The following is a 9,372-nucleotide window of genomic DNA, read 5'->3' as shown; positions in this document are numbered from 1 at the left end:
CAGTGTTTTGTGGGAGCAGGAGAAGGGCGAATAGAAACTAACATTCATTGAGCTGGGTGACACTGGGAAAATTACTTGACCCCTTGGAGCCTTAGTGGCCTTTCCTGAAAATATAGGAATAGCTGGCTTATTGGGTTGTTCTCAGAATCAATGACATAGGCCATAGTGTCTGGAATGTAACATGCTCATTTATTAATTCAACAATATTTATTGAGTTTCTTCTCTGTATCTGGCTCTGTTCTAGGCAATGTTAACACTGAATAAAACAGACTGAAATTTCCCTCCTCATGGAGTTTATCTTTTATTGTCTAAGAATTGTGGCTGTGTAATATTATTCGATAGGTGCTATACTATACTTTACCCATCTAGCTATATGCGCATATGTGTATATGTATGGATATATTTATATCCAGTTAATTATTAGTGTTCCTTTTTGTAGAGATAAAGAAATTGAGATTTAGAGGAATGAAGTAAATTGTTCAGATTCACAGAATCAGAAAATGAGGGAGCTGGAAGTGAAATACAGGTCTGTCTGCCTCTAAAAAACTTGCTCTGTCAACCATGCTATAGTCAGAGATACAATCAGACCGAACAAAACCTTAGAAAGTGGCAGCAATAATTCAGAGAGGGCATGTCACTTTTCCTTTTCATTTCAGCAGCTCTTGTTGCACAAACCCTCTTTAAAAGGAATAATAGAGACACTGGTTCCAAGTGCGTCCACGAGCACTATGGAGCCTACCGTGTGAGCCATAATTAATGGGGATGCCAACTGCCAACTAACCAGAAAAACTCCAGCATCGTAAATCTGTTCACCAGCTTCTCACGAGAACTGATGGATGAGGAATTCAGCTTAAATATTTAACAATCAATAATTCAAATACCTATCCAACCATATGCAACTTGGCATGTTTATAAATATAAGGGCTACACTTCCTTACATTTTACATGAAAAACTTCCTTAGGGTTGAATGGTGGGGGTAGAAATGCCCCATATTTTATGGGAAAAAATCTGGGGGAGGAGATGGAAATATCCTCCCAGTCTTGGCTCCACTTGAATCTATGAAACTTCGAGCGATGTTCATGTGCCATTGTTCATGCCCTCATGTTGTTGGTGAGCAAATCAACAACAAATAATCTGTTGGAAGTCCCAGTTGGGCAGCTGGAGTAAGATGCTAGAGCCTGATCTCCTTTCCATCTTCAGCTCCAGGGATGAAACCTAACACACAGCTGACAGGACAATGAATTATTAACTTGGAGTTTCCGCGATCTCTCTGTCACTAGAATGGGTCATCTCTCAGGATGTAATTCAACCCCCTTCCTCCTTCCCCACTTCCTAACAGACAGCTAGGAATGAAGCCTGACTCTGGGAAGACATTCCAGCCCAGTGGTCATGGCTGTGAGCCGTGTGTGTCTGGATAGATAGGAGCATTGCTGTTTGAATTTAACTGTTTTGAATAAATAACGTCTAAGTCAGCATGGACAGAAATGATTTATCTGCACTTCACAATTATTGAATTTAGATGCTCCATGCACTTGCTGATTTATTAAACAGCTCTCCCCTCTGAGGGAGAATCAAAGCGCCTCCTTTGGCCCTAATGGATAGACACTTTGGAGGCACTTAAGGAAGCCATTGTTGATAAGACTGACTATCTAAAAGAGAATTCTGTCTCATGTTGTCTCTGCACAGAAATAACCTCCTTTATTTGTGTTTCCTTCAACAGTCAGTAACTCACCCTTTCTGGAAAAGTGTGGGGCTACTGGCAAATGCCTCTGAGGCTGGAGGGCTTGAAGTATCAGGCCTGGGCAATGAGCTGCCTGCCACTTTTGCCTCCCTTTGCCCACGCCGCCCAGCTGTGTCTCCTATCAGCTGCACAGCCACAGTTTCCCCAGGTTGAAGAGAGACCCACCGTTCTGGCCACTAGCTGCCTACAGTCCCTGTTCACAGGTTCTACCTCCCCTTGGTTGCCCCTAGAAACAATCCGAGCCAGGACCTTGCCCATTCTCCCCTTCTCAAAACAATGCAGATTCTGAAATCCACCAGTGGGGCTGGAGGGCAGAGAGGGGCTGTGGGGACAGAGTCCCAGAGAGCAATTTCAGGCTCTCGGCCTCATTTGGAAAGGCGCTGGCTCGGTTATTAGATGGCCATCAGCTGTAATCAGATGGTTATCCGCTGTGGCTGGGTGGCCATCAGCTGTTACCGGTTAGCCATTGGCCACTAATATAACTGCCGTGGCTACAGTAGGGGGTTGGTTGCTTGGTTGGCAGGCAGAGAAGCAGACAGCGGATTGCAGCTAGCAAGTTGGTTGGTTGGTTGGCAGAGAAGCGGACGGCAGGTTCTGGATCGTGTGGCTCCTGCTTCCTGTGTCTCCAACCCAGCTGTCAGCAAGACTACAGTGTTATGAATCCCTATCCATGGCTCTGTTGGTGTTCCTTTTTGGCCTTACCATATCCTGCGTTGTGCGGGGAGCGGGACCAAAGTCCCTGCATGACAGGGGCTATGAAATGAATCCAGGCCTGGTATATCCCCCCACCCTCATGTTTGGGAAGGGCTGTGGCATTCCCCGTCAGTAACTGATGATTCCAAATGGCAGGTGGCATGAATCCCAGGCAGCAGCATATCTGGGGTGGAATTTGGGCAATACTCTGGGAAAACAAAACTGGCTGGTAGAGGAAATAATAAGGACAGAGCAATGAAATCCAAGTTCTCTGTGTAGAGGCACCCGCTGTAGGTCTGTCTTAGATTTCGGTTTTAAGGGCTATAACAGAATGGATGAGGTGTAGGTCAGTTATGTTTGAAAGAAAACAGAGGAACAACAAAGCTGGTGTAAGCCGATGATTCATGAATGTCAAAAGGTATGATATGTAGAATTTCTGAAAGCTTGTATGAAAGATACAATAATAGTAACTAACAAGTGAACAATTTGTAATAATTTCAATGCATATTCACAATCATTTTCATTGAGTGGGGTGGTACTAACCAGAAGAGGAATCTGGAGAAGAAGTCTATTATGGGAGGAGGGAAAGACATAAAATTTAGTTATTAGAAACAAAGTTATTAATTCATTTAGGAGAAAGTGGACTTGTCAGCATAACCTCATGGAGAAAAGCTGGGGCCCCCTGTGGCTTCTCTCCCTGAGAGGAAGAAGCCAGTGTAGATGGTAAACTTGTGGCTGCACATCCAAGTTTTGGGTCTTTTTTTTTTTCTTAATTTATTTTAAGTGTCTTTTTCCAAGACCCATCAGTTCCAAGACAAGTAGTTGTTTCAATCCAGTTGTGAAGGGCGTAGCTCACAGTGGCCCATGTGGAGATCGAACCAGCAACCTTATTGTTAAGGGCACCGTGCTCTAACCAACTGAGATATCCAGCGGCCTCTTGGGTCTTCTTCCCGCCCCCCCTCCCCCATAGGTGTTGCCGCCTAGAAGGAGCCTCAGGCAGAAATTCCTTCTCACCTGTGTGGGCTCTCACCTTGGCATGGGCTGAGAGCAGTTGTAATGAGAGCCATTATTCTTGCTAAGGAAACTTGGGCCTGCTAAGAACCGAATGACTGAAAGAAATCACAGAGCCAAACTTTTCATTCGAGGCTCATAATCATTCCGGGAAGTAAATATTATTGGGTCTATCTTTACAACAAGCAAACAGAAGCAAAGAGGGGCTGACTACCCTTCTTAAAGTCACACATTCATATTGTTTCTTGCAGAGCAGAGATTTTAGTCGATACATTTCAATCTCCCCACACCCCCAGCTTTCCCCCCTGTGTTCTACAAAGAACATCAGGAGCTGAGGAGAAGAGAGTCAGACCCCGTAAGTGAAACCTGGGGCTCCTGTCTCTAAATTAATGAGACTTTTCTCTTTTTTCACATATGATGGTTCCAAGTACAATCTTAGAGAAAAGACCTTGTGTTACTAAAAGACATTTGAAGACCACTGTAATAGGCAAGCTACTTTTCCTTTTATTGATGAACTGGATATGAAGATGAAATGAAAAATCTGAATGCTATTTGAAGACCTGGTTCTTACATGTTAGCCATTTTTCTCACATTAATAGTGTCGTTCACTAACCCACTATTAACATAAACTAGAACATCAGGCTCAAACCAACTACTGAATCTTGTACATGGGAAGCTTTCAGAAATATTGATTAAACTTAATTGAAAGTCTCAAATATATTGGCAACTGTAGTTCATGGAGGAAGGCCCTGCTTGCCTCTCTCAGGGTCAGCAAAGGCCAGACACTTATCTGGAATTCTGTACCAGGCAGGAAGAGGCCAGATTTACATTGTTACTTCTTGAAGGACAGAAACCTTTCAGCATTTTGGCAATTTTTATTGAGAAACTACTCAAGGAGAAGGTAGTTTTAAATACAATTAAGATTCAATTTTAAGGAAAAATCAGAAACTGCCCATTTAACGCTGTTTGATCTACTGTGAAACAGAGAAAGGAGAAACTATTATAAATTTGCTAATACCATCAAAACTTGCAAAGAGATAAGATGAGGCTACGTGAAGAAAAGGCAGTCATCCCAAGCATGAGGTATGCTAATAGCTGTGAATATATCTGAGAGCAGAGAATTTTTCTGAAAATCACTGATATAGATCTGGCTGTTTTATGGACACTCTGCATGGTAAACCAAGGTCATTCCTGGTTCTCGACTGGTTGGAGTGATCTCCCAAGCAGGGTCATACACCCCAGGAAAGTAGCACAATGATTAGAACTTCTATTTGCATTTTTTTTATTTCATCTATTAAAATTATTTTTGTGTGATTTTTAAATAATGTCCATAATATATTACTATGAAAGTATACAAATATAATTTTAAATAAACATGTAGCTGTCTTTACTACCAAACTCTTGCTATCTGAATGCAAGAGCTAAATCAATTCAGATGAATTTTAGGGTGAATTTTGTTGCTCTCCTAACCCTGACTACTTGCTATCAGAAACTGGGGGACTAGATAGATTTGGATAACCTGTGGTTGCTCACTATTGAAATATACTACCCCAAGTCAGGAACTGCTATATTTGGAGAGTGAACGATAGTTGTGTATAATCGTAGAGGTGCCAGGATTTAAAAAAAAAATTTTTAACTAAGATACACTATGGAAAGAATTTAGAAAACCACCCTGCACCTAACCGCATTGATAAGTCTGACTTGGAGTCACAGGCAGACAGGGTTTGAAAAACCCTGAGGCGATGTCTAATAGCCTCGAACCAAGGAAAATGCTCCTTTTGTGTTCCTGTGTAGAGTGAAGTTGTATATTTCTTGAGGATTAGGTTCTGATATCAGTGTATAAGGTGGACATTTCATATAGTCAAAATTTCCCTTGAAAATCTCTTAGGAAAAAACTATTTTGGAGATTTATGTACCTACCATCTCTTAGTACAATGGTCACCTTTTTCTTCAGTTTTGGGGGGAAATCACTATTTCTTAATTGAACGCTAATGAAGATATAGGGTTGCACTTTGAGGCCATGAGGTACCAGAAATTCATATCTTTAAATAGTGGAAACTAACTCAGTGCAGTGACACACTTTATGAGAGGCTATGGAGAAGAGAGATCCCTGAGAAAGAGCCAATTTCAGTCCCCCCTACCCATGTTTCCCCTGGGCTAGATGTGTTGAGTGGAATGAGAGTGGAATCCCCCCTATTTCTAAAATGGAAGTCAACTGAGTGTGGTGATGGTTGCCCAACTCTGTGAATCTATTAAAAACCATTGAATTGTTTACTTGAAATGGGTGAATTGCGTGGTATACAAATTATCTCTCAATAAAGCTGTTATTTAAACAAATGCATAGGCATTCATTTCTAAAGAATAAGTTGCCAAGAGATGAAATTAGTACCACTGTTAGACCCAGGCTACTGTCCTGGGCCCCACACTTTAGAGGTCCCTTTCCTTAGCCCTAGCTACACCCTCCCCACATGCGAATTGTCCAAGGGGCTAAGGGATCGTCTCACTATGATCCCTCATTGCCCCTTATAGGCCATGCTATTGGTACTAGGCACCCTGGAATTCCTGCCCAAATGGCTCCAATCTGCTTTCATGACTTGTAGAGTCTCTTCACCTGCTGGTCTACCAGTGGCAATGGCAGAGTTTATCACAGGTATATAGTCTCCTAATTTTGAGAGGGTAGACTAGGAGCTACTTTTTGCATTGGGGTGGAAGTGCAGAAAGAGCTTGGACATGCAGGCTGGGATGCCCAGGCATGTGCACAAGAGTCCTCATAGTGCAGGACTGAGTTGGGAGGAAAAGAAGGTGGTTAGCCTTGATCTGGAGCCCCTATCTGTCTGTACTCTTGTTCCAGGACCCTCATATATTGGAACATACCAGCCACGATGGAACAAAGTTTCAAATCAGAATAAGTATCCACTTACCCTGGTTCTTTTCCAATATCAGTACATTACTTCTCAGAAATCCCAAAAATGGTTGCTAACATCTTAAATCAGTTAGACTCTCTTTCATGCATTTAACATACTTTATCTCATTTATTTGATTTACAATGAAGTGGGTGCTGTTATCACCCCAACTTTCCTAATGAGAACACTGAAGCTTGCAGAGGTTAAGAAAATAGTTGAGTCAGAATTTGGTAAAACCCCACCAAGCCATACTGCCTCCCAAGGAATAACTGGCTCCTAGATAAGATTGTTAGCAAGGAACAAGCCTCTTTTTAGCTACTAACAATTCTTAGAGTGATACAAAAAGGAAAAAGAAAAAAAAAAGTATATCTTCCAACAGAATAGGTGACTAAGTTCTTTTCATTTGAACAAGACTGGATAGCACAGAACATGCATAAATATTGTAATGTGAATCCCATTTATAGAGGATATTTTCATTTTCTCAGCAGCCTGAAGCAAGGGGTTGTCAGTCATTCCTTCGAAGATTAATCTTTCTGCATCAGAGATATGGAGATTAAGGGTTCAGGGCATGATGACTTATGCACACATGAATATGATTTTCTACATGTTACTAAAATTTTGGTCCAGAAAGCATTCCTTCCATCTGCAATTTCAGTGTCATGGTTACTTGAAACTTATTGATGTGCCTAGGGGTGGTTGTCTCACGTTGCAAACAAGACCTCCAAATTTACTGGCCCCAATTGGTTTTATAAAAGCTGACTCAATTCTAGCATATATTCAATTAAAAACAATTTATAATAAATGAGTATCTGTGAGCATGTCCCTTTATTAGGTCACATCCCCATTCTACAGATGGGGAATCCAAGTCTCAAAGAAGTGTAAATTGTCCAAAATGGTAGGTAGAGCCCAAAATCAAATCAGTTTCCTGATGCCACTTAGCTTATCGGAGTCTGGCATTTTTACAGATCTACGGACTGCCATTTTCACAATGTGACGTAACTTTTATATTAACCTAGAGAGTTGTAAAGGAATAGGGACCATTTGGTGGGTGCTTCCCCTCCCTCCATTTTTCCATCTCCTTTTCCCAGAAATAGCACCCAGATCTTTCTTTGGTGAGGAGTTCCTTCCTAGGCTTAACTTCCCTCTTGGGAGGGTATGACATCCACCTCATCTCCGGAGGAGGATCTGGTTGGCTTAAATTGTTCATCTTGGCCCACTGTGGGCCACAGGGATTTGTCAGGATGGGCATGTGACCCAGTTTGTTCGGTGACATGTGAGGAGACAGCTGCCAGTACTGCCGGGAATGAAGTTTCCTCTTTCATCCATGGTAACTACTGGAAGAGATCAGATTTCTATTGGAGCATGTAGTGTGTGGGGGAGATGCCTGAAAACACGGCTACAAGGGGAGGTAGCCAGGGGAGTGGGGAGGGGGAAAGAGGAGCTGACACATAGAGGGCAGAGTGGAGAGAATGGCAGAGAAAGGGAGACAGAGCCATGATCGCGTGACCTCTAGATCATTTCACACCTGGAACTGTCATTCTGGCTTAATTTAGATTGAGTCGATGCAGCAGGGATGATCTCTCTTCACTTTGCATATGAGAAACTGAGGCTCAGAGAAGTTGAATAACTTCTCAGGTTTCCATAGCTAGAAAAAAGCCATGTCTACAGCTGAAATACATGTTCCTTCACTTCAACTCTAGGGCTTCTTCAGTGTTTTAAAAGATGCTTTCCCCAAACTTGGGTCAGAGCAATACTTTTTCCTCTTTACCCAGGAAAAATAAGCAAACACCCACTGCATAGAAGATTTATGGAGAAAGGGCCAGAAGAAATTGAAGAGAACAATAAAGCCTTTGTAACAGAAAGAGTTGTACCAAATCCAATAGAACCAACAGAATTGGAAATAGCCAATCTTGGGCATTCAAAACAAGTTCTATTAAAAATATTGACTGATTTATTAGAAACCAGGGAAGGCATTTAAAATTTTTATAATTAGTAGGGACCTCAAAATAGTCCCATTAAAATGCCAAAAACTGTGGGGCAAATAAGAAATGTAATAAAAAATTAAAGCATAAAATATTAACTTTAGAATAGACCTTAGACATCATTTCATCCTACCTCCCACTAATGGAGAAGTTCCTTTTACTACATACCTAACAGAAGGTCATCTTGCCTCTGTTTGAATACCTCCATTGATGGAGATCTCATTTTCTTACATGGTAACCAATTTTTTTTTTTTTTTTACAATTCATAAGCTTTATAATTTTTAATTTTTTTAATGTTTTAAATTAAAGTACAATTGACATATAGTATTATATTGGTTTCAGGTATACAACATAGTGATTCGACATTTTTATACCTTACAACATGATTGACACAATAAGTCTAGTAATCATCTGTCTCTGTACAAAGTTATTATAATATAACTGACTACATTCCCTATGCTGTACATTACATCCCCATGACTTATTTATTTTATAACTGGAAGTTTATACATCTTAATCCTATTCAACTTTTTTGACCATCCCCCCTTTCTCCCCCTTGGCAACTGTCAGTTTGTTCTCTGTATGTATGACTCTGTTTCTGTTTTTCGTTCATTTATTTTGTTTTTTAGATTCCACATTTAAGTGAGATCGCATGGTATCTGTCTTTCACTGTGTGACTTATGTTATTTAGCATAATGCCCTTAAGGTCCATTCATGTTGCAAATGGCAAGATTTCATTTTTTATGGCTGAGTAATATTCCATTATATATATATATTATACCACATTTTCTTACTCATTTATTTATTGATGGACACCTAGGTTGCTTTCATATCTTGGCTATTGTAAACAATGCTGCAATGTACATGGGGGTGTACATATCTTTTTAAATTAGTGTTTTCATTTTCTTTATATAAATGCCCAGAAGTAGAATCACTGAGTTATAGTAGTTCTATTTTTAATTTCTTGAGAAACCTCCATACTGTTTTCCATAGTGGCCGCACCAATTTATAATCCTACCAACAGTGCACAGGGATTCCTTT

The sequence above is a fragment of the Rhinolophus ferrumequinum genome, chromosome 9, assembly GCF_004115265.2.
Source record: "Rhinolophus ferrumequinum isolate MPI-CBG mRhiFer1 chromosome 9, mRhiFer1_v1.p, whole genome shotgun sequence".
NCBI lineage: Eukaryota > Metazoa > Chordata > Mammalia > Chiroptera > Rhinolophidae > Rhinolophus > Rhinolophus ferrumequinum.
This window is presented reverse-complemented; position numbering follows the sequence as displayed.